The 25,570-nt window shown below is 47.9% G+C and overlaps 1 protein-coding gene across 2 annotated transcripts in view; it reads right to left on the bottom strand.

The window, feature by feature from the left end:
• LOC126542015 (protein ABHD15-like) overlaps positions 1-25,570 on the bottom strand; it is a 248,740-nt gene that overhangs the window by 22,111 nt on the left and 201,059 nt on the right. The window lies entirely within an intron of this gene.

Below are 25,570 nucleotides of genomic sequence, written 5' to 3'. Positions count from 1 at the left end.
TCAGATGCTTTCGTTCACTTTTACTTGTTTACGAAACTGTGTGCGTATCTTAAGTGAGTAACTCTGTGCGCATCCTTTCGCTTTATTATGTGCCTTCTTTTACTCGTGCGTCGGGCTTAGCTATTGCGCCTGATGCTTGAATGTCTCCAGAGTTTTTCATTGTTGTATTTTTTTGTTCATTTAGTATAACTCGCCCTTCGAAGAGGAATAGCCGGCGCCAATTAACAAAGGCACCAACTACTCATTCAATTTTATTAGCACAAAGCCTGCCGTTTCTCGTACTCGCACAAAGATGTAACAGCAGTCATGCTCGAAATTTTATTATCAGTCATCACTATTTTCTGCGTGACGCAGCAGCCTAGCCAGGGAAAGATGCAGAAGATATTAAATGGTGTTACATAAAGTGCACAACTAAATGTAAAAAAAAAGATATCTTCAAGAACATACGCGACAAAATACCTTTTCCAATAATTGTCAACTTAACATCTAGACTCCCTTGTTAATTACAAACACAATACAATACGTCGTGAAATATTCGCCAACGAGGCAACGCCCCTGCGTGGAGCCCAACGAGAGACTGTCGTCTCGAATTGCCAGGCAGAACAAGAACAGTAACCCCCACCGGCTTTAGCATAATTGAAATCTCACGAATAAAATATGCTACAAAGGAGTCTGGAATAATGAGCTCACATGCAGATTTTAGATTATTCCAGCCCCCTTAAGTGCTCGGTACACGCTTATGCGCTCGAAGAAATTTAATCTCCAGGCGAGTCCTTATTCACCGCGTGAATTATAACGTCGAAGAAGAAGAAAATAAAAAAAAAGAGTTCAGTTGCCTTTTAGAGGAACACCGTGACATCCTGCGTGTGAAGCTTCAATGCTTGATTAACCACGGCTAATCTAGGACCTGATTCTGGTTAAATTGCGCTTATTTCGTGACCTCTGCGCGCATTATCTTTGACTTAAACGACGAGACAGGCGACAAAGCGATTCTTGAAACTTACTTATGCGTGAACACGGCTGCGAATCAAGATCCTTTATTCGCAGAAACCGTGTGTCGCGGGACACCGATATGGGGCCACAAAGATTTGTGGCTTCAGTACACGGAGCGCAACCGTTGTGGGGCAGATGGCGAGCACGAATGCGTTGAAGTATACTGCGGTTAAACGCCTGAACACGCAGATCGAGAATCAAAGTACAGAAAATAGGCGCCGCGAAAAAAAATAAACATAAAACAAAGGCATGATGAGAAACGGCAGTCAAAATCGATATAGTGTCGGTGGGGCTGAATAAAGTTTTGCCGCCTACGTCCTCGTTTCGCAAGATTGATTAGGGAGCCTTAAGAAGAAGGTCGTTTACATTTCTTTTTAAATTGGCTGTTCTCTCCACAGCTCTGATTCGTTAGGGGTAGGTGTTATGGCTGTGACATCGCCAACATGAGCAAACCGAAAGAAGCAGGTTGACATTATGACATGCGTGATTAATTGACCCCAACCGACCCTTACAAACGCGTAGCTATATTCTCAGCCGAAAACTGGTGGGCAGGCGAGGTGAACCCTGGCAGTGTTCGTGGCGCTCAAGCGAAAGCAAGAAAATTACCTTGTAAGGTAAAACAAGAAAGAAAAATAAAGCCCTAAGGTGCCAGCAGTGAAATAAAAATGACTTCAGAGAAAAAAACGTAGTAGAGTGCAGAAAGTTGCTTGGAGTTAGGCAAGCTTCAAAGTAAAAAAAAAATTCGGATAGGAGGGGACAAGAAAAAGCACTGAATCGCTTGCAAGTGTCTTTTTTTTTCCAGTTCATCACCTTGATATCAAGTGAAACCTATGAGCGAGCCACCAGGCTAATCTTTGAAGGTTTCGCTAACAAGTTTCTCTCCTTTTCTTCAAGCCGCCATTGTGTTCTGCCACCTATATGCTTCCGATTTGCGCATAAAGGCAACAAGACCGCGCGCATGCTGTTGTAAAGAAAAACTCGCATAAATAATGAAATGGTGGAGGGCACTGTGTCGCAAATGCTACTGCAATTGTGGCACGGTGCAATTATTTTATTGAAAAAGCAACTCAATTTGAGTATGTCTCTAATGACCGAGCTGTCAAAGCAGAAAATTGCCGCCAGCTACAGAAGAACCCTAATTAAGCTTTCCTCGTTGCTCAGCTTTCTTTTTATTCTCATAAGGATGTTCATTTTGCCTTACTTTTATAGTCAAATAAAAGCGAGAACAAGATTTGATCTTTCTTTGTTGTCTCTCTGAACATCTGTTTGACACTTCTTGTATTTCTTGTAAACCAACCACGTCCTAAGCTGCGCACTATTTTACTTAGAGCTTGAGTTTGTCGGTAGTCGCCTGTTGCGGTTCGCGAAACGGGAAGTGCGTATATAAGTGCCTCGGCGGCGTACCGTGGACCCACTGTTACAGCTGCAGCCACGAGCCTCTCCCGACACGGCGCCACATCACTCTGCCACCTATCGCTGGGAGTAGCACTTGGGAACTCTTATTGTTGCAGTATTATTGAATTGCCGATAAGCCAACGTGCGGTCTGAAGCAACCACCGAACATTCTTTTCGTGCCCCTGCCCGCAGTAAGGAGTCCAGCGCAACTGTGTGTATAAGACCGGCACTAAACAGGCCGAACTAAAAAAAAAAAAAATAAGTTTCTGAGTTGAAAGTTCTGGTACCATGCCCGCATCCGTCGCTGGGGCAAAATTCGATATGCGCGCTATAGCGCAGTTTTTCAAGTGCGTCGGCTTCAGCAACTGTTGATGGTCCTCCGGTGCATGCTCCCACATGTACGCAGTTTTTCACTCTCTATATACCTCTTCTTCTCTTTCTTATTCCTCCCTTCCCTAACATTCAATGCAGGGTAGAAAGCAGGTAGCTCGTCTACTGGTTGACCTCCCTATGCATTTACTATCCTTGATTTCTCTCCCTTGTTTTTCTGGAATGAATAGCTTTGCCCGAATTTTTTATAGCCTATAGCTAGCTTACACCGGCGTTCCGCACGCCGTCATGATGTGAGTGTAGGGAATGTCGCCGTTATTCTGAAGGAAAACAAGGGGACACAGAAAAAAAAGAGAAGATTCCCTGTGTCAGCAGTAAGACGCGATAGTTTTTCATCGTGGATGCAAGATCAAAATAACGTCGCAACAACGAGATAATTTTCCACTCTTCGAGTTTAACTCATTCCTCTCCTCCATCACTTGTCACAGCTTTTATGTACCCTTTTATAACTGGCGACGGCAGGAGCTGTGTAGGCTCATCAACGTTGTCCATCGAACGTACAAGAGACTGTCGGAGGATCTTTTTTTTTTTTTTTTCGGGAATGTTTGACATAAGGCATACCGGGAATAAAAGAAAATCATATAAATGCTTCCAACTCTTCATCGTGCAGGAACTGCAGCTACGTCTCTGCAAACTTATTGTCCATCACCCAACCAGTGTATAGTTACCAGGTACGTCTGACTTCAGTATAGCGATTCGTAAAATCTCAAGTCTTATCTCCTGCGCTCCAGAACACATCCAAAGCAGGCGTCGAGCATCCGACGTTGTCGCAGGGGCTGAACACTTGTGGCCGTGTTACTTGGTCGTCTTTTGTCGATACCCAAGCCCAGGTAACGGATGGTGTAAGGGCGACTACAGCCCAAAGCCTCTGGAGAGATACTTCGTGCCCCCGGGCCAAGGTCACGGTGTAGGAAGCCGACACACAGAGGAAATATGGCACTTGTGTCCCGTCGGAGGCTGGATTTCCGTGCTCGGTGGGGAGCGCGGCCATCCGCCGGAAGGGATACACGTGTCTCAGGTGAGGCAAGCGATCGAGCCAGTTGGTCTGCCATGTGGTCGAAACGATTCCCACCACGCTCCCGTAGCCGCTGCACCTCAACACTGAGACGTGAGGACTCAGTGTGGAGTCTGGGAATTTCTCGACAGATGCGTAGCGTTCGTGTAACTCGGTTGTGGCGTTACAAGAACGCTACGAGTTTGTCAGGATCGCTTTCATTATCCTACCTACAACAGCACATTTTACTGGTCAGTCTACCAGGCACGATGCTACCTCAAACGCGCTTCTTCGTTCGTCTTCATTGCGACCTGCAGAGCTTGGACAGAAACGTCTACGGCTTGCAGCTTTCCGTCACGGAGCTTATATATTAAAATTATGGATGCGCATACGGCGAGAACGTGGGCGCTCACGAGTACATTCGTGCAAGAAGAAGAGCATGAGGACGAAGATCCTGTGTGCACGTTTGTGCGTACATCCTACACAGAACGGAAAATGTAAGAAAAAAAGTTAACAGGTGTAAAAAAGATCAAAAAGCGCTGCTTTGTGGAACAACTGTTTTGCCCATGGAAAATATCGGCGCCTTTGCTTAATGAAGGTACCTTATTCGAAGCACCGCTTGCAGCCTTGCGGGCATGTAAGATCAAAGGTTCGCTGTATACATCGCCGAGCCGGGTGCAAGGCATTTGCCTAGTCTCTGCCTCGAGGGAAATCCGGCCGGAGAAATTGCGAAATTTCCATTACAAAGCCGCCAAATAAAAGCGGACAAGCCGCCGCTCTCAACTTGCAAGGAAGCTGTAGAACTGGCTCCGCAAACGAGAATTCTCATGCACAGAACACCAGTGAAAACGCGGATAGAGATTTTATATTATTACTACTTATTTTGAACACCCGCTTGACAAAAAAGGGAAAGCGAGGATAAAGAAATAAAAAGAAAGAGAGCGCTGAAGAGAAATGGCACCAAGGAAATTGTGCCTACAACTATATCTCGTCGTCAGGAAATACGGGTATCGGTGCTGCTATGCAGCTACCACTGCGGTTAGGTTGGCCGGGCACCAACTCCTTTGGTAAGTTTACCACGGAAAGCTCAATTTACCCACTCTCAATAATGTAAAAGTTTCAGTTAAGGAAGCCCACGGCAAGAACGAAAACATAGGAAACAGAAGAGTTTAATGGAACTGCGGCGGTTGCTTAACCGCGTCTGGTTCGAATTTCTAATTGTAGTTCTTCGGATGTAAAGCATGTGAAAAAAAGAAAATTCTGAAAACGCAAACGCATTAGGGCTCAGCAGCTGATATGAAGCAAGTTAGTGAAGAAAAACAAGAACATTCTATGGCGATGAAAGCAACCCTATATACAACCAGTTCTCATACGAAAAAGCCTCCTGTGTGTTTGGTATTTAGACGATGAAATAATTAGCAACGTGCACACAGCGCTACCAGTGCTTTGCTCGCAAACGAAGGGGCTCTCCGGGACGTTGAACCAGACGTTCCAGATTCTTGTAACCGTGTACAGGGTATCGAACCTAAACTGAACCGAAAGCCATAAAACAAACAAAAAAAGAAAACAGTTATTTTTGCTCGAACCGGACCTCAAGCTCAACGTCGCTATCTTTTTTCACTCCGGAGTGAAACCGAAAAGGAAAAAAACCGGTCTTCGGTTCTGGCTGGCCACCTGTAACTACGTGCTGCCTGAGGAACGACACGCAAGATCTTTCCGCGTGGTTTAACAGCTGCGTCAAACATTTTTACAAAATAAGCTTATCGTGCTTCCCTGTAATTATTCTTCGATAATGCAAATGAACATGGACAGGTTCGAACCAATTTGAACCGTTATTTTTTTCATTCCGGAGTTGAACCGGAAATGAAACATTTTCGCTGAATCGCAACGAAAACCATAACAAACAAAAAAAGAGTTTCGACACCCTTGACCATGTGGATATGCTTGTGCATGCTGTGTGCGTGTATAATGTGTATGAGTGGGTAATTTCTTGCCTCCCCAATTCTATCAGGAGTAGCATTCTGTACTGGCGTACACAACATTTCTGTGACAATGAACGGAGAGCTACGAATTAGGCAAAGCGCATACCCGGACAAAAAAAAAAAATGTTTCAGGTTCTCATTTGCGGGAGTTAGGGCTGTGTAAGAGAAAACATAAACATCTTATTTACGACCGCCGCAATAAGATAAAATACGCAACCGAGTATAGAAGTTCACCGATTCGCATGCTTTCTCTTCCGCGTTCGGGCAAATGCAAAACCGTCGCGCGTGGAAGCTACACTGATTCAGTGCCTGTTCCGAGAAACCGAAAGCGTTGTCAGGCTCTGCCGGACTACTTGGCGCAGTAACACATGCGCCGAAGCTCCGGCCCTGTAGTTCTTTTTTTTTTCTTCACTTGGCACAAAATGTTAGCCGCGAGGACGCCGTATCGCCAGACAAACGTATCCAGCACACATTTAGGAATATTCATCTCTCATTTCCAAAATTTCGTTCTTAATGGTGCGTCTTCCTTCAAAAAACGAGGGCAAATTTCACACTCTGTTTCTTTGTTCTTCTTCGCATGTCAAACAAGGCAAAAGGAACATAGCGTTTCAGATTCAAGGCATATTTATGTAAAAGCGAAACTATAGTCACGGGGTTAATACATTTTTCACATCTACATACGATGCGTACAGTTGTGTTTATTTTCGCCCTACGCATCGCGTAGCGTCAGACAACGTTTACGTTTATGCATCACGCCGTTTACAAGCTAGTGTGAAATGCTAAACACCAGTTCATGTGGACGCATCGCACGAGACGTTGGCGTAGTGATGTCACGAAGACGAATGCGACGTGTTTTGCCTGTCGCGGGATCACCGCCCTGCGCCATATCATACACGAGGCTATCTTAAGACAACAGCAAAGTGAAGAAATGAAACAATGATGAGTTTATATCGCAACAAATTGATTACTTTCATTTCCCCTGTTATGCTGGCGTTTTTAAACTCAAAGAAAGCGACTTTTATAGATTGCGTTTCATAATCCTGCTCTGCGTTTTTGTAGTGAGCACTGTTTCATTTCCTATAAGGGCTTTGATACCATAAAAATGTTTTTCTAGACATGTAGGAGTTACGCTGTGAAACAGAAACATTACTGTGGTAATGTTTGCCTATTTTAGTGATTCTATAATCTTCAACTTTTTCCTGCATAAAATTTAAAATTCTGATTTCAAGAAAGTTGTGTTCAATATCTTTGAGGTTCCTTTTATCAGACTTCTCTTTCACTTTCCCCTGATTTTTAGAATTTGTTTCATTTCTCCTTTTACTTTTGTTTTTCTCCTTTTACTTTTCGCGGTAGCTGTACTTTAAAGTTCGATAACTCTTGCCGACTATCGCCTTGTGCCCGTTTACGGAAAAGATAATCATTATCATCTTCATCATCGCCATGATCTCCTTGCTATCTATGATTTACTTATGTTTGAAGAAGCGCGATCCTGCCCGACTTTTTCAAACAAGTCCGCTTGCTCTATATTCTATCATTGAAGTTTAACTGGGCGTAAAATAACAACGTGTAGACGACAACCGTTTTCGCACAAGATTAGAAAAAGAGAAAACGGCCGATACAGGCGTACTATGCAGGAGACCCCGAGTTAGGCAATGTTCGGCATCTCCACGACCTCTGCAGACGCCCTCAAACGAATGAGCTAACGGTACCGAGACATAAAATTCGACCCCTTGGCACGCCTCCAGTTTCGCTGGCTTATCTAGATTTACTCTTCCGTTATCATCGCTTGGGGCGATGATAACGATGATAAGCTCGTGGGCGGCCGAAAAAGGAGGAGTCACGCGGTTTAAAAACCATCGGTGCCGCCATTTTTAAATATAGTCCCGCGGTCGTCTTCTTGCGGTCTCGCGTGTATTTCCGCTTGTTCTTTATCCGTTTTACAGCATGCCAACTAGCCCTGCTTACTGATTTGCCTCCTTTCATTTGTTTATCTTTCCAACCAGTGCACTACCGGCGCACGTAAGTCATAGAAAAAAGATGTCATCTTCTAACGTAATCGAAAGAGAGGAAAGGGCTGGCCTGAGAATGTGTCACGGTTGCACTGCTCGCGTTGTAGGGGTTCAGGGACGGACTTCGGGATGAAACAAAACTCGGGGGATTTATTTTACATTGTATACAGAGAGGTGAGAGTCAAGTAACAGTCGTACAGTCATTACGGGCCGGCAGCAACTCGGACGCTGCGGCCCGCGGCAAGAAGTTCGAGAGAGGTGAATCAGGGAATGCTCTGGGAATCTCTGGAATCCCTGGGATGCTCCTTTTAAACCCTTCGAAGACTGGAAGTCGCGTCATGTTCGGCCAATGGGAGAGTCCGCTCAGATGACGCCACCTTCGGCCAATGGTAGGCACCCGTGCGGTGATGTCACACCCGGCGGCTCCCCGCGGTCTTGCCTTGCTGTGGTGCAATGCTCTCTTCAAAGGCGGCCGGTGAGGCGACGCTTGGGCCCCAATTGTCCGAGGGCCCACCTACTCCCGGTGGTACGGCTCCGCTGGCTTGCAAATGCCTTCTTCAAAGGCGACCGGTGCGACGCTGCCTGGCCTTCCCGGTACATCACAGCCGTCTGGCTTCGGGACTCACGTTACCTGGAACAGTGCCGGGCTATCCCCTCGCTTTCTGGAAGAACCAAGCATTGAATAGCTCCACCGGCGGCGTACGAAGTGGGGGCCTTCAACTTGTTTGCTCAAGCGCTCCTCTGGAATGTGCTTTCCGCGTTTCTGCGCTTCTCAATTAGTTGTGCTGCGATTCGATGTGGTCTGGGGAACTCGAAGTGGACGCAGGAAACAGCCCCATATCTAACAGCTCGTCCTCGCCCCGGATGTTCTGAATGGCCGGTGAACTCAATTCGCTGGCCATGAGGAACGCTGAAAGAACCTGCAGGGTATTGGTGTCGAGCCTCGTTTGACGAACTTCGGGATCCTGGGCCCTGGAGAACATACGTCAAACAAACAAAGCAACACAGCGCTGCACCACGCGTAAGCGCAGGCTCGTCACCCCTGACTCGCCAGGCTATTACTGAGTCAAAATCAACCCTGATCTTTTATTTCCCCAATTTTGACAAAGCAGTTCCAACCACCCTTCCAAACAGCTATCCATTTCTCCTCGAATGCCGACAAGACCAGAGTACTATTGTTGTTGCAAAACAAAGGGTCGTTGACGTTGCAAACAACAAATGAAAACAGCCGAACATAACTTAAGTGGCCTAACTACACGAACAGCATGTTTCCAATCTATCGCAGTGGCGTACTTATCGCACGTATTGGTGCCACTGAACAATCTGGTCAACCTCACAAGTACGTAATCACAAGCACACTAGCCTTGTGGTCACTAAACAGAACGCGTACTTGCGTTGTAGGCAAACTTTTCATTTACGCTTACTCACGTTTCTTCGCTGAAAGTCCTACAGGACACGTGACTTAAACGAACAATTAAACTTGCGGGACTCACACACTCCGCAGAACCCTTAAAATAATGCGTCTTTTAATAACTCGTTCCACGCATACTTATCAGAGAAGTCAGAATACTGCTGCCCTCAACACACGAGCAACCCAGTCATAAATATGCTTCCTTCCGTCCACACAGGACACGCGCTAATGGAACTACGAACGCTTCATGGTGCAAATCATGCACTCACTGAAAACCCACGCGGTTAACCTTAGAAAATAAAAAAAAAACAAAAAAAGAAGGTTAACTAAAACACACGCACGTTACGATAGGCCTCTCACCGATAACCTTGACCCTCAGGTTACTCACACACAAAAAAAAGAAAGCCTATTTACTCATTAACTAACACTCGCGAGACTACATGTTTACACAAACCTCATCTTTCAAATCTCGGAGCTTCTCAAACGAAAACACAAACAAAGCTCAAACCTTACACATTGAAAGAAATCCTAGTCTCAATTCGCGAAACCTTTCCGATGCTCAAAATAAAAAACAAAACACTTCATTTCTACGGAAGCGCTCTTGGCCTCCTTTTCCAAACGCTTATGTCTGACTCATACTTTGAGCCGTACCCTAGGTTGTCGCGGTTTGAAAGCTACTCTGGCTGCCGAGGAACAACAAAAGGGCTGACTCACTATCAGCTCCCCCAAGACGTTACGGTCTCCTGCCAATTTGCGTCCTGGCGCCCCGCTTTCCTCACAAACTCGATTGACCGCGTCGCTACTCCCCACCTGCTCTCGTCCTGCCACCTTGCGCTTCTTCGTACTGCACGCTGAGCTTTGAAAAGAACTACGGAACGACGAGGAGTTTAACTGCCCCGTGCCCTTTGTCCGCGTCCGTGCAGAACATGCTTCGCGGTCCCCCTTCGACCGGTGGCTCGAACGTTTTGGATGCGTCAACATCGTCCGTGACGACCGCACCTTTTCCCTCGCGCCCTGCCCTTTTGGGTTTCTCGCCATCTTTGGCGGCGCTACATTAGTTACCGTCTTTCGGTCTTTACCGCGCTTCTTTTTACGGCGCTTTCTCTTTGCACTCGCTTTCGTGTCGCCTTCTCGTGCCTCGTGCTGGCCGATACACATTTCGTCGGCCCGGATCGGTCTCTTACCCGCACAGTCTGAGTGATTTACATTTAAATCTGCTCTCACTTTGCCTCGACTGGCGGACAGCTCAACCGACTCTGGCACAATGCAGCAGGCTTTACTCGAGTTATGCAACTCGCACTCTTGCGAACTGCCCTCTACTGCATTACCCAGCTCACGCTGTGCATCGGCACACAGCCCGTCGGTATCGATCGCTGTCTCACGCGCACAGTCCGAATGATTAACAACGGAATCATCCCTATCTAGGCTATCTAGACTGGCGGAGAGCCGCACCGATCCCTGAACAATGCAGTTGTTCTCTCGTGAACTACGGAGCTCGCCATCCCGAGAACTACTCTCAACTGCATCGCTCAGCTCGCACTTCACTTCTGCACGCAGATCTGGCTCTACATGGGTGCTCGCGTCTGTCGGGTCAGCAGTACCCTTTTCTTCGCTAGCAACCTCGCTAACATTACCAGCGACGCACACGCGCGGTAACTGTGCCAATTTGTTCGCAGCTGGCCTAGCTGTCTCTACAGTCATCTGTTGGCACAGCACCTCGTCGCTCTCCTTGCGGCCTTTAACGGCCTCTGTTGCCACTAAGGCATCGTTAGCAGCTAGCCTTTTCCCTTCACTTATGAATCTGCAGCCAATCTCACAGGCACTACTCTTCTCGTCGGCTTTTGGCGAAAATACGCTCGATGCTGCCTCATTCTTTCGCTCTGTACTACTTACAGAATTCTCAGACAGCCGTTGTCTCTGTGCCATTAACTGATCACAATACTGTATCTCTTTGATCAGTGCTGCCTTCTCTCTCTCATACTTTTGCTCACGCTCACGCTTACGTTCCTGATACTCACGTTCGCGTTCATTCTCACGTTCGTGACGCTCACAGCTAAGAGTAAGTTCTTGAAGCTCATGCTTCCGTTCATTCTCGCGTTCTTCACGCTTACGCTCACTCTCACGTTCACGACGCTCACGCTCCCGTGGCTCCTGTATCACCTCCCAAGCAAGCTCAATGCTTTTGTTATCATTGCCACTATCTTCAATCGCCTTTATGATAGCTGGCGTTTTCATCCGTTCGTCCGCCTCAACTCCCAAATCGTCGCACACCAACAACAAGTCTAACCTCGTCAACCCTCTAAGATCCATGGCAGCTGCCCCGACAGGTGGTTAGAACTGTTTTCCTTAATTAATTTGTGCAAATACACAATGCATCAAATTCCCGATTCCCAGAACTATCAAAATGAACACACAACATTTGAGTCTGGCGAATCAAAAGGAAAAAAAACCACGCGCTCACTTACGGTTGCAGCACCCTGCCATCCGGTTCATTTGTCCGCTGTTCCCGGTTTCTCCGGACTCCCTGGGTCGAAGGCTCGCTCTTCTTCGCTACTCCCAGTTTCTTCGGACCTCTTTCGACGAAGGCTCTCTCTTCTTCGCTCTTCCCGGTTCCTTAGGATCTCTCTCGACGAAGGTTGATCCGTAGCGCTGCCACCAGTTGATGCATTCGGAGGCGATCTCACCGCTGCCAACCAGTTGTAGGGGTTGAGGGACGGACTTCGGGATGAAACAAAACTTGGGGGATTTATTTTACATTATATACAGAGAGGTGAGAGTCAAGTAACAGTCGTACAGTCATTACGGGCCGGCAGCAACTCGGACGCTGCGGCCCGCGGCAAGAAGTTCGAGAGAGGTGAATCAGGGTATGCTCTGGGAATCTCTGGAATCCCTGGGATGCTCGTTTTAAACCCTTCGAGGACTGGAAGTCGCGTCATGTTCGGCCAATGGGAGAGTCCGCTCAGATGACGCCACCTTCGGCCAATGGTAGGCACCCGTGCGGTGATGTCACACCCGGCGGCTCCCCGCGGTCTTGCCTTGCTGTGGTGCAATGCTCTCTTCAAAGGCGGCCGGTGAGGCGACGCTTGGGCCCCAATTGTCCGAGGGCCCACCTACTCCCGGCGGTACGGCTCCGCTGGCTTGCAAATGCCTTCTTCAAAGGCGACCGGTGCGACGCTGCCTGGCCTTCCCGGTACATCACAGCCGTCTGGCTTCGGGACTCACGTTACCTGGAACAGTGCCGGGCTATCCCCTCGCTTTCTGGAAGAACCAAGCATTGAATAGCTCCACCGACGGCGTACGAAGTGGGGGCCTTCAACTTGTTTGCTCGAGCGCTCCTCTGGAATGTGCTTTCCGCGTTTCTGCGCTTCTCAATTAGTTGTGCTGCGATTCGATGTGGTCTGGGGAACTCGAAGTAGACGCAGGAAACAGCCCCATATCTAACAGCGTTCGATGAGGGATAGACAGGCGTGTGTCCGAAAGAGGAGACACGCCCTTGACGCGTCCCATAAACGCGTGTGGCAAGCCGCTTACGCCGAGCGTGTAGCGGCTATTGATAAAGCGTCACGGCTTAGCAATATTGCGTTGATGACAATAAGCGGCGCTATAGCGCGTAACATTACCCGCCCTTCCGCGTTTGAAACGAGGAGGCGCGGCGCGTGCAGAGCGCGCTTGTGTTGACGTGCACACGGATTTATCTCTAAATTTTACCGTCTGCTGCTTTCGCGCCTTCCGCGCCTCCTCATTTGTTCACTGACGGCCGTTCAGCAAACGAAGGCGAGCGAGAAACTCGGGGCTACCTTTAAAGCGCCCCAGCTCGTTGTCGTGCCGTCGTCGGCGCCAGAGTTAAATGGAAACCTGATAATAAGGCGGCCGGTTCGTTTAAGCAATTCATTGTCCCGATGAATCTCTAGCACCGTGGTGCATAATTGGAAAAACGCGCGCGCGCGCGCGCGGTCGGGTGACGTCGCTGTGTAATCGGCGTTCCGTAAACGACGACGTGGACAAGGTATCCGGGTCACCATAGGCACGCAGTTCCTCTTCAAACGCAGGACGTGCAAGCGCAAGACGCGAGAGCGAAAGCGCCGGATTTACGCTGTCATTAAATACGCAGTTTTTAAGCACATCTCGTAACCAGGAGGCAGCCCATTGTTATTTGGTGTAAACAGGCCTCGCTCTTTCATCCGCCGCTTAATCGGCGAGCGGCGGTGTCAACAACGCGACATTGAGCGTCGTGCGCGCTTGCCGACCGATATTACACCCAGCGGTACCTGAGCAAATTACTTCCGGGTTGGGAAAGACCGCCAGCGCCTCTCTTTTACCTCATCAAATATTTGTTGCGACGCGCGAGGTCTCAATGCATGCGAACAGCGTCGGCAAGAGCCCAATAGAGGCAGACACACGTGTAATCCAAAAGAGAGCGAGCTTCTATGCATATGTACAGGAGAGAATGCAGAAAATGCTATGGGAGGACACGTTGCACCTAGACTGGAAGTAGCAGAAGGACTGTAGCAGACGACAGAGGGCAAACGTGCGGAGGTGGGCTGCGTTGAACGCGTTGTGCCGAAAAAAAGAACAGATCACGTATAGCGAAAAGGCGCCAACGAGGGAGTAGCGCAAGTTGGCGACGCATCTGCGCCGCCCAATTCAGCGACGACATCGCCTATTCGCTGAAATGAGAAATTCCTGCGTTCCGGATCCTCACTTCTTACCTTTACTAATTCTGCTTGCCAGAAAAGACAACGGAGAGCGAGGGAGAGGCAGAACATGCCTCGTCATTGTTTTCTTGATGTTTGGAGCAATAAGCCGTGTAGCGTTACCGCGACGGACACAAAATAAATGTGACAGGAGGAATGCCACGAGCGGAACAGGCCTCCTGTCACCTCTCTTGCGTCCGTCGTTTTAACGCTAGAGTTAGTTTCTTAGGTATATTATGAGCTGACCGCCCCGAAAACAAGTTCTGGTAAACCAGCTTGCTTGACGATTTGAAAACCGCAGGAGGCCAAAGACGGACATACGAACACCCCTGCGTTCGTGTTTTCGACGGCTAGCCTGTGAAACGATATTAAAAGCGTTATCATGCATTGCACTTTACCAATTCTCTCAACTGTTTCGTTCGTGATTTTTTGCCGGTCAGGGATATCGCTCGTTCATGAACTAGTGCACAGCGAGATTTGAGTTAATTATACTTAAACTATATATATATATATATATGCATATATATGCGCGTCTGTGTGTGTGTGTGTGTGTGCGTGCGTGCGTGCGTGCGTGCGTGTGTGTGTGTGTGTGTGTGTGTGTAAAGTAAGCGTCTGCCCGGATTATAGCTATCGTAAGAAGCCAACAAACAATGACACCAAGGACAACATAAGGGAAGTTACTTGTACTTACTGATAGAATTAAAGAAATTATGAATTACTGGAAATGAAAGTGGATGAAAAAAGTAACTTGCCGCAGGTGCGGAACGATCCCTCGTCTTCGCATTACGCGTGCGATGCTCTACCAATTGAGCTACCACGGCGCCGTTTTGCCATCCACATTCTGGGGTGTTTATGTGTTGCTACGACAACTAACCGTGGGAGTGTTAGCCAGTGCCACCACTCAAAAAACCGTGGCGGCGGATGTGGAGCATCCTTTCTGCCGCAGGCGTCACGTGTATGTGATATTTTTGGGTGAAGGCAACTGATCAATAAACCCACACCTGCTACCTGAAGGCATGAATGTTCTCTCCATATATAGATATCGTTAAATGCGGGCGGTATCGCAAGACATACGGCTGGCGCCATTTGATATGTGAGCCAAATCATCGAACTACTTTCTAAATGGACAGATTTGCATGCCCTGTCCAGCGAAAGTATTTTACGATTGCCAGCATAAAAATATTTTGTATCACGTGGTAAGATTACCCAGATAAATTTCTACGGGAATTCACTTGTCACTGCACTGTGCGCGCTGAATGCCTGTGTGTGACGTCTGTGAACGTATGTTGACACGAGTGCACAAACTGACTAAAGGCAGACGATAAAATTATTACCTTCAGCCTTTCATAAGATACGTTGAAGGCACCACACAAAGTTGTAGCGCTTTGTTCTGCGCTCTTATTTTGAGATCATTTACCGTTGTACAGTCTTCAGTTACCTTAGGCTTCGATTCGCTGCAGTTCTTTGAGTTGGTCCCCCTACGGCGCTGGCGCAAAGGTGGTGCTGGTCACCGGCATCTTTGTTGGAACGATGTAGTATAGATTACCGCAAACGTGTAAACACTGTCTGTAGGCGAAACAGCTCAAGGATACCTTGTCGTTATTAGAATGTGATACGCTGCTAGATTTTTTTTTCTCGAGGAGTTTGCGAACTTCAGCTGAATTCCTTAACCGTTCTGAAGGAAGCTGTATAGACATCACCGTATAATGCCCACTGATCTGTTTTGAGCAGACGTGCTTTGGCTCCGAAGTGCGCCTGACCGGCGAATCGCAGTTCGAGAATACTTAATTATATTAAAACTTGAGCGCTTTATAGTATGGTAAAACTAGCATCGGGTATATGAACTAATCTAATATGCTATCACAAAGCGAAAAGAAAAAATTGGGGGAGGGGGACAATTACATTGCCATAGTGGGCCTACAGACTAAAGGTGTGTTGCCAACAGCCAATACCTACAGCCCCGTAAAGGGTTGTTGTTCTTGCCATATTCTACACATATTCTTAGATATATTTTTTTCATTTCATTCGTTTTTTTTACGAGTAATAACCACACTCCGATTAGGAGGCACGCCGTATCACGCTCTCCAAGTTAATCCTGGACTACGAAGTAACTTTTGACCACCGGGGGCGCTCTTTAACGTGTGCGCCGAACGCACGGTACAGAGCGTTTTAAAGTTTGCATTCCGCCCAATGCGGCGGCCGGGGTCGAGATCGCACCCACGACCCCATGCTGGGCAGCGCATCCTCGTAGCCACTGAGCGACCACTGAACGATCGACTACGACGCGTTGTTTGTCGAATTGCGCAGGGTCGTGCCGCCCGCCGGTGTGCGAGAAAACGCTTCGAACATCTACGGGTCGAGACCCAAGGCGATCAGCGTGGATGCTACACCCATGGCTGGCTGACGACAGCTCTGTCTTTCTGAAGACTGTGGGCTTGCATTTTTCAGACGGGTACCCGTGCACGACGCAGCGCCGTCGACACCAGGATACGTGTCGCAAGTGAGCGCTGGTTTCATGAAAGAAGCAGCAAATTGGCGCTCTGTGCCATTCCGTCATATGCTAACTACTTTTACGAGTTAATGCGTGGCCGCGTAGATTAGAATTCCTAGAACTTCGCTTCGAACATACGCGCTGCCATTCACATCCTGCGCAGTGATGAGTGTGCGCTTCGCATGACGCATTCTTATTTTCTTTTTTTTCCTCCAGTAAAGCTCTTGCGCCACTGCAGGGTCGTTTGTCGTCGAACGTACGCGTACAAGAGGTATAATGAGCCCGCCGAGAGCACGCGGTGGTAAGGAATATTTTTTATTCGCAAGGCCGAGATTGGTTGCTGTGCGGGCGCCAGAATGAAGGAAAAGAAAGAGGAAGAGAAAAAGAAAGAAAGGGAAACAGGTGACGTCTCACTAATTTAGCCGAAGCTCTGATCAAAAAAAAAAGAGAAAGGACAGAGAGAGAGAGAGAGAGAGAGAGAGAGAGACTTCCTCGTACAGCGACAGAAGGCCGACGTGCTAAGGGCGGGGAAGTCTCGTGAGCGCTAGTCCGTCAATATGCGTTTCTGTCTTGCGATATATATATATATATATATATATATATATATATATATATATTTAGAATTGATTTCGAGTTGATGTTCTTGCGCAACTGATAAGTGCACCCACGTTCCAGACGACCTTGCTGGTACTTGCAACGCCGTCCGACAATGAAAAAGAAAAGGCCCTGTCACAGAGCTCATAGCTAACCACAGAGGACGTATAAAGAGGAAGATATAGTGAGCTAGAGATACAGAAAAGCTTTGGACCGCGACAAAGCTATAGCTGAGCGAAAGTATGGTATAGTACAGCTTTATTAAAAGCGGCATAGCTCATAGGCCTATTAAGTTTAATGGAGTTGAGGAATTGTGAGACCGTGTGGGTCACACCATGTGGAGTATTCCCGATCCCGCTGCAAAGGCGACCAGCGCTCGCAGGACAATGTCCGCCTCAGCTGAGGCTCGGATCCACTCCTCGAAGGTGGCCACTTGGCGCCGGTGCTGCATACTTTGGGCATTCCCACTGCAAGTGTCTGATGGTTGGCGCAGCCGCCGTAAAGTCACGTAAAATTTGGAGGACGTCTAAGCTTCGCCTTTAGATGGACACTAAAGGCAAATATTAAATCAAGATAAAGTGATAGATTAATTCTCGAGAATCCCTAAGGCGTCAATATTATTGCGAACAGAGCCTTAATAAGGGAGAAATTGAGGTAAATGCAGGACGTGATTAGAGACTCCCCTGGGACATTCAAGTACTTGCCTTGTGGCGAAAGCACTCCTCAGTTAAATTCTGTCACTATAGTTCTCAACCAGTCGTTGCAAAACGCATCCTTGTATTGTATTACATGACGAAATAAAATGCTACTTGTCCAGTTCTATTTCGTTTTTAGAAAAAAGAACTCATTGAAATTACCCTTGAAAGCGACGCAGGCGGTCTAAAGGTTTCGTTTTCGCTCTACTCCGCACCGCCCACACTTTCGCGTTTCTGTAGTTTCGCTATCGCGTATTGCTGCGCTGGTTTTGCTGGCTCACGAAATTCGCACAAACTGCAAGTAGCAGAGAATTCAACTTTCAAGTGATGTCGTGGGTTCCCTGAATGGTCTACGCCACTTCACCAAAAAGCAGCTGCAGCGGCCAATCCACCACTCTGTCTTGGGTCAGTACCGCCGTCTGTCGGGCGCCGTTGTACTCACCGATGGTAGCAAAGGGTGGTGATGGCGTATGCAACGTCACCACTCCCCCGGTTGGGTGGCGGGAGATTTGAATTACGAAAAAAATATTCGGACCTTTCAGATGCAATTTTCTAGTACACTAAGTCTTTTCTGGGCACGAAGCAAGCATTGCGAGGTTTCTGGAATGGTATTTAAATAGTCCACGCCGTCTTAGTATTTGACTTTAGAGTCCCTTTAATAATGGAACGCGATATCATTAAAAGATATCTGACTGCTTCTCACGCTTCCCGGCAACTGCAGCTTATGTAACCATAATGTTTCCCTGAATACGCTGGCAGCGAATGCTAGGTACAAAAGCGAGCTTGAAGGTTCTCTTTTTTTCTCCTCCTTCGCTTTCCCACCCCGCTGCCGTGGATGCACAGACGCAAGCGCCATCTGGATGGTGTTGTTGTAAGGAACCGGGTGGGCCGCTCTATGAACAGTGAAAACGATCAAAAAGGGGATTGTGTTTGAGTTTCCGCGTAACATAATTATGTTTTCTCGTATATTCAAATTAAAATCCGTCGCAATCGTGTCTGTAGGTTGTGTGTAAGTTGTACGTTTTTTACCATTTTTCTGACCCATTTTACTTTGAGAAATTCAATTAGTTCACTGGCGCCTCTGAGCCACGTGGAGGGCCTGCATGGTTCAGTACGCTTGGTTCGGAATAATTTGTCGCTCACAAGACGCTCGGCGCTGGCGCCGAATCTTTTGCGGCAGAGGGGCCTTAACGCTATCGCGTTAAAATATGATGGGTGGACACCACGGGTATGTGGGAATCGGTATTCAACGAAGCTTTCTTTGACGTTGGTGCAAGTTTGCCAAAAGGAACACAAACACACACACACACACACACACACACACACACACACGCACACACACGCACACACACGCACACACACACACACGCACACACACACACACACACACACACACGCACACACACGCACACACACACACGCGCACACACACACACACGCGCGCACACACACACACACACGCACACACACACGCACACACACACACACACACACACGCACGCACGCACACATGTACGCGCGCGTATACAAAGGCAAAGACGCACTTGTATGTCGGGGCGCTTGAATGGAACGCGCAAACAGCGTGCTCAAGCGCTCGCGCGGAGAAGCTCGTTACGAACTTTTACACTCGCTCCATGGCTGCGCTCATTAAAGCAGCGCTCTGGAAGAACGCGCAGTTGCGACTTAAGGCTGCTGTCAAGGCTTAACCGTCGAGCGCAGGTGCAGCGTCCCGCCGTGAAGTGATCGATTCCTTTGGATCTGACGGATGGCGCGCGTCAAAAAAACGTCGCCCTCCTCCATATTCTTGCCACACACACACTGGCTTGCTCGCTTCAACACGCACTAACCACACCCGCGTTTCTCATTCGTTCTCGCGTTGCTTTCACACAAACTCTTGAGCCCCGCTGAAACTGCGTTTTAGTTAAACCTTCGCAAAAGCCTCGACACTCTCTGACTAGATGCTGGAGAGGAGGTATTGATTGGCGGGCTGCAAGATGCTGCTAAGTGATGAACGCACAAGTAGCGCTAGGAACGCGGTCAAAGAAGAGGGGCGTACTACAGACCCATCGCACACGTATTTGAAATGCGTAAGCATTTCTGCGCTGACCCAACGAGAAAAAAAATTTCTATATGTCCAAGGACTCGAGGCCGTCACCTAGGCTGGGGTGCTTATGGCCCCACCCCGCCCAAATCGCCGAACATTTGCAATAAAGGTTTCGCTCACTCACTATGTGTACATGCACTGCGTCGACCTCTTCTTCCCGTGATCTTTGCGCTGCTTTGCCTCTGTCGTACTGACTTGCGCGCAGTTCAACCCTAATTAACAATATTGCTGCACCGTCCGTGCATCCCGCATCATCCGTCTTCTGTAATGACTGTCCTCGAGAATAGACAGGCTATTAGCTAGTTGTCCCTATCACACATGAGAGGCTGTAGGGTCATTACTAGATCATCCATCCATTGGACTTTCTTTTTTTATTATTGAACGCGGTGACGTTGCTTCCCTCATTGCTGTTGCCAACGGTATATGGCGCGCACGCTCGGCCTTCTGAATTCCACGAGAGTTAACGACACCTGTGACCTTGCCCCCCTTTCGAATGATGCACACAATTTGTTATAGTGATCTGGACTTGATTCGTTTATTTATTCCCACCTTATCTTTACCCTTATCTTTTTGCTGGTCTGTACATTATTCTCCTCTTCACGTCAACTGAGATACCTTATATGAAGAAAAAAAGCCCTGCCCATAGCATGGGATGACGTTTCCAGCTACCAGTAAACTCTTTCTCACTTTTTTTTTTCGCACCTCAACGCAGTTGTGGGATCATTTGTCAAGATTCTACGCATGTAGTGTAGAATCTTGTCAGATGATGTAGTGTCGAATCATGTAGTGGCATGTAGGGTCTCCCTACTCACTCACTCACTCACTCACTCACTCACTCACTCACTCACTCACTCACTCACTCACTCACTCACTCACTCACTCACTCACTCACTCACTCACTCACTCACTCACTCACTCACTCACTCACTCACTCACTCACGAAATGTTCGTTCTTTCGCCAATTTGCAAGAATTCCCGTCGCTCACTCGCTCGCTCAATAAGCCAACCGGTCGTCCACATCGTCAAATTACCAGCTGGACTCCGCATACAAAACGGCCTCCCGCGGACTCGAAGCGTTGGGCCATCGCCTGTGATTCGTGACAGTCCGCTCGCCTCCGGAAATTCGATCTTTTGCTGCTCGATGGCAGTGGTAAAGAGCACCTTTCGCGAGGCACGCGCCAGCCTTAGTATAATGGCACCTTCGGCGGATCTGCGAGGCCAAAAAGAAGGCGATTGCTTCACCGAACAAAGGGAAGAAGAGCGCACGCCCGAGCACTTTTGCGATCGCTGTCCGGGGAACGATTCAGCAGCGCAGGCGACTTGCCTTCGCCGCTCGCGAGGCTCCTTTCAGTGACGCTGCTCGGCGGTGTGACAGCGCAGCAACTCGTGCGAGCGACGTCGCGCGGGTAAATGCGCTGTGTGTGACGCCGTCGCCACCCGGCACTGCAGGGGAGTGAAGATTAGGCCGCGGACACACACGGACAAGGCGCGATTGTCAACTGCTCGTGTCGAAAAAAAAAAAAAAAAAAAAACGCAGCCTCGACAGAGCAGCACGTACACGGAAAAGAGCGACGTGCCGCGTAGTAAAAAAAAAAAGAACAGACCTTAAAATGGGAGCCCGACCGGCCTGCTCCAATTTTCGTAATTGCGCAATTAGCCGTCTTGAGAGCAGACGTAGCGTGTAAAGCTAATCCTCTTTGTCTGGCTCAGCTCGCATCGAAAGACACTGAGGCAATAGTTCGGGCGTACTTCTGCCCGCCTAGCGTTTTCGTTTCGAAAAGATTTCTCGGTGATTGTAGTTTTTGGGCCTATTATAGCGTGGTCCATACAAACCCGTGCGCTGCAATGCGGGTTCAGTTAAACGAAACCCGAGCCTTCCCGCGAAGATTGTGCTGTTGCTTGGGTTACCTATTGAGGCAGCTTGGGCGAGAACACTGCATCCCCATTAAGAATTGACGCAAAACCTTGCGTAAACGGAGCCATTTATGAGTCATAAATGGCCGTTGCGCCTGGCGTGTTTGTTCGGCGGTTGTGCCGTTTTCCTGCTGAGCGCGAGACCACGAGTTTCATTGGCCTGTAGACCAGACTCAGCCGCAGTCTGCCAGCGAGAGTGGAGTGAAAAAATGCTCGCGTCACGAGCCTCCATCGACCGCCTCCGCGCGCGATGGAAAGCCGCGCTGCTCAGCTCGAACCTGGAAGACCAACTCTGGGCGATCCAGCGGGCCAAGGAAGCCGCCGAGAGGCAAGAACTCTCGGCCGTAATCTCGGCGGGTGCCGCAGCCCCCTAACTCGCCGCATGCGAATCGTTCTGATTCAAAGTAACGTTTTCTCACTCGCTTACGAGCTCTTGGTGCAGGCTAACAAACAACATGTGATCAAATGTAAAACCCTGTCTTCGGCTGCGACGTCTCTTATACCCGTTTTGCTCCGAGATGTCAAAATAAATAAATAAATAAATAAATAAATAAATAAATAAATAAATAACTGTTGCTAGTTGCTCTGAGAAAGGACGGAGTGAGGCCAGTGAGGCCTTACTGGTGATCGACCGTAAGTCGTTCGCAATTTCAGACATCGTTCGGCGCCATTTACAACTTCCTAAATGTCCTGCCACTATTTCCTTCGGCCGTATATATAAAGGACGTGGCGCCTTTCAACAATTGCGTATTGTGAAACGAACAGCGTATCGTCCGTATTCTGTATACGATGCGGTTCTACTGTAGCACCTTTTCTTCCTCGTTTCCTTTACGCACAGGGTCTGTGCGTCCCCTCATGGAGGCATATCGGCGTTGCCAAGACGTTTGCTGACGCAACGACGATTCTGAGTATGTGGGCGCTCATTCAGCCACATCCGAGGTGGAAGCCGGCGCTCGAAGTGTTTCGCCGGGTAAGTCGAGTGGGTGGATCTCGAGATCACAATGGAAGCGTTCTTCGCATTGACATACGAGCGTGGGTTCGCCTCTTCGCTGCGTGTGTGGTACATAAAACTGGCCGCTCCGGTCTATTGAAAGCGAAGCGGCGAGGAGAGTTACCGTTGCCTTCTTTTGATCCTTGGCGAAAATGTCAGACGTACGGAACGTGGCAGTGACGTCAACGGGATGTACAGTCGACAATTGCGAGTAGAGTAGCTTCGGGATCTTGTGCTGAAGTGAGGCGGTGCTCGGAAGTCGATTCATCTCCAGAAACGATCTGCATTCAACAAACCGTTGAGCAATATACGCGTATACTGTCGAAAGCGGTAGCCATTAGGCTGAATGAGATTGGTAATTCTGACAAATTGGTTGATCGGTTGATCGATCGATGTGTTTATTGTGTAACTTACGGATTCATCGAATAATGGGTGCGGGTATGGATTGGTGGATGGATTGATTATGGGGTTCATTGTTTGGCTGTAAGACAGGGTTTACGATCTCTAGGCTATTCGTCGGCTTTGACGAAGGCCGTAACGGACCAGTTCTGACCGCCTGGGGCTGTGTTTTGTAACAAGCCAGCCCACTTTGCAGCAGAAAAACAGTTGTCCAATATTTGCGTCGATGATGAGGCATGCAGTTTTGGTTAACACTTCTCGTTCATTGAGGCGGACTGGCAGATAAGCTTGGATTTCATGAATACGGAGCTTGAGAAAGTGAAACAGCAGCGGAAAGAGCTAGAGAAGGAAAATAAAATGCCGCATAGACTCGTGTAAGGGCAGCACCATCAACTTGGAGAACCATTCCGCAAGTAGAGTCGCTTAAGTACTTGGGTATCACATACAACGGAAAACTTAACTGGGGTTCTCACACAGAAAACATTGCAACGAAAGGGACACGAGCCGTCGGTTTACTAGTAACCGGCGTTCTGTTATGCGAAGCGAAACACTAAATATGATTTGTCGTATGTAGTACGACCGATTGCAGAATTTGGCTTTGTTTCGTTCTGAGGAAGTGCAAAATATGAAATGAGATCTATTCTTCTTTTAGAAAGAGGAGCTCTTCGTCCATGTTTAGGTCTTCCTAAATTCGTTGCGAATAATTTGGTATACCAGGAAGCGCCTACTTGCTCTCCACACACGATTCCGAATGCTTATGGTTCCAACGTACTTAAGAACTTATGAATCTCCTCTGCGACGTAGGCAATATGCATTTATTAGTGAACCAAATTCATTTTTTGAGAACACGTGGTCCCGGCTGCATTCCCCAAAGGTTGTATTTGTGCAAGCACAAATTGCACCTTTAAATGTTTGCCTTAGGGAAATCACTCCGTTTGATAGGTCCACAGTGTCGCGCAAAATTGAATTTGCAGACATTTTTCCGAATAATGCGAAATTACTGCCCCCAATATAGTTGAATGACCGTTTACAAGACTATTTGACCCATTTCCCCATAAACGTAATAACTTGTGATGCTTCTTCATGTGAAGAGAAGGCAGGCGTGGGAATCCACTCACCATCACTCCATTGGTCTCTTTCACTTCGACTACCAGATCCCACATCAGTTTTTCAGGCCGAACTTCTGGCAATAGTTCTTGCCTTGCGAATATTACCCCTTCATAGAACAAAAGTTATTATTGTCACATATTCTCCTTTTGTATGCAGCGCGCTTAATGCGCCTACAAAGTCGACAGCTTTGGAGACGTTTTATACATTAGCTCTGCCCCGCTTAAGTTTAGTTCATTTAGTATGGGTCCCAGGCCACCGAGACATTCATATTAATGAAATAGCCGATTGCTTAGCGCGAGGTTCTTTAAGAGGACTGGTAATATCTGTGCTGCCGGTAACTGCGCACATCACTGCAGCCAGATATATAGACAGTTTTCTTTGACCGAAGACAAAGAAGGCCTCTCGTTAGCAAAATCTACAGATTTTACGCATCTAAATCATTCTTGGAGCCGACGATGACGTCCTAACCAGAAATTCGAAGTTTCATTTAGTGGGCAGCGTTGCCGTGTTCCAACACTTAATATTTACTTGCCCAGATGTGGTCTGGCGGTGTCCTCTTAATGCTACCTCTGCAATGAGCCGAAATCCATCGATCCATTTTTATTATAGTGTCGACGGTTTTCTACTAATCGAAAACGATGTCTAGAAATCCTGTTTCGAAATCTAGGACTGCCTTTAAACAGTACAGTTATACGCTCCCTTGGAGCAAAAGTATTACGATACAGCTACAGGAACGCTCACCTAGCTATTCATCATTTTCTATGTGACACAAGAAGGCTGCCTTGTGAATATTACGTAGTTTACATAATTGAGTTGCCTCTTCAATTTCGAAAAAATCGAAAAGTAAGAACACAAGTTCGCGGTTAAAATATTATTAATATTATTATTCAACATTCACTTTGCTCATGTTTAAGTACATCTTTTACTCTATGTATTTCAGTAATAAGTTCTTGTTAATACTCCTATCAAGGCAAGCCTGACGATCGTATTAAACACTACTTTATCTCATTTATTACCAGTTTATTTCTCAACTTGGATTATTCATTTATATTTATCTTTTCGAGCTCCTTATTTATTTATTAACTAATTTATTTCATTTTTTAATCATATTACCACCCGATTAGTGGCCTATCCCCAATAGTCGGTTTGTGCTATTAATGGACGCTTCATCATCATCACCATCACCATCACCATCATGGTCCGCCAGTTTTGGTTGAGGTGGCCTCAGCTGGCGGCTCGAAGTCCTTGGACTAGGGGGGCATCTTCGGCTTGCCGGACGGCCCAGAGCTGGTCTTCCAGCTCCGAACTTTTCAGAACCGCCTCCCATCGGCGGCGACGCCGACGGAAAAGGTCCCCGGCTGCCCCCGTAGCCGGGGCGGCGTCGGGAAGGAGCGAGCTCGAGGC

The sequence above is a fragment of the Dermacentor andersoni genome, chromosome 3 (genome assembly GCF_023375885.2).
Source record: "Dermacentor andersoni chromosome 3, qqDerAnde1_hic_scaffold, whole genome shotgun sequence".
Taxonomy (NCBI): Eukaryota; Metazoa; Arthropoda; class Arachnida; order Ixodida; family Ixodidae; genus Dermacentor; species Dermacentor andersoni.
This window is presented reverse-complemented; position numbering and strand designations above follow the sequence as displayed.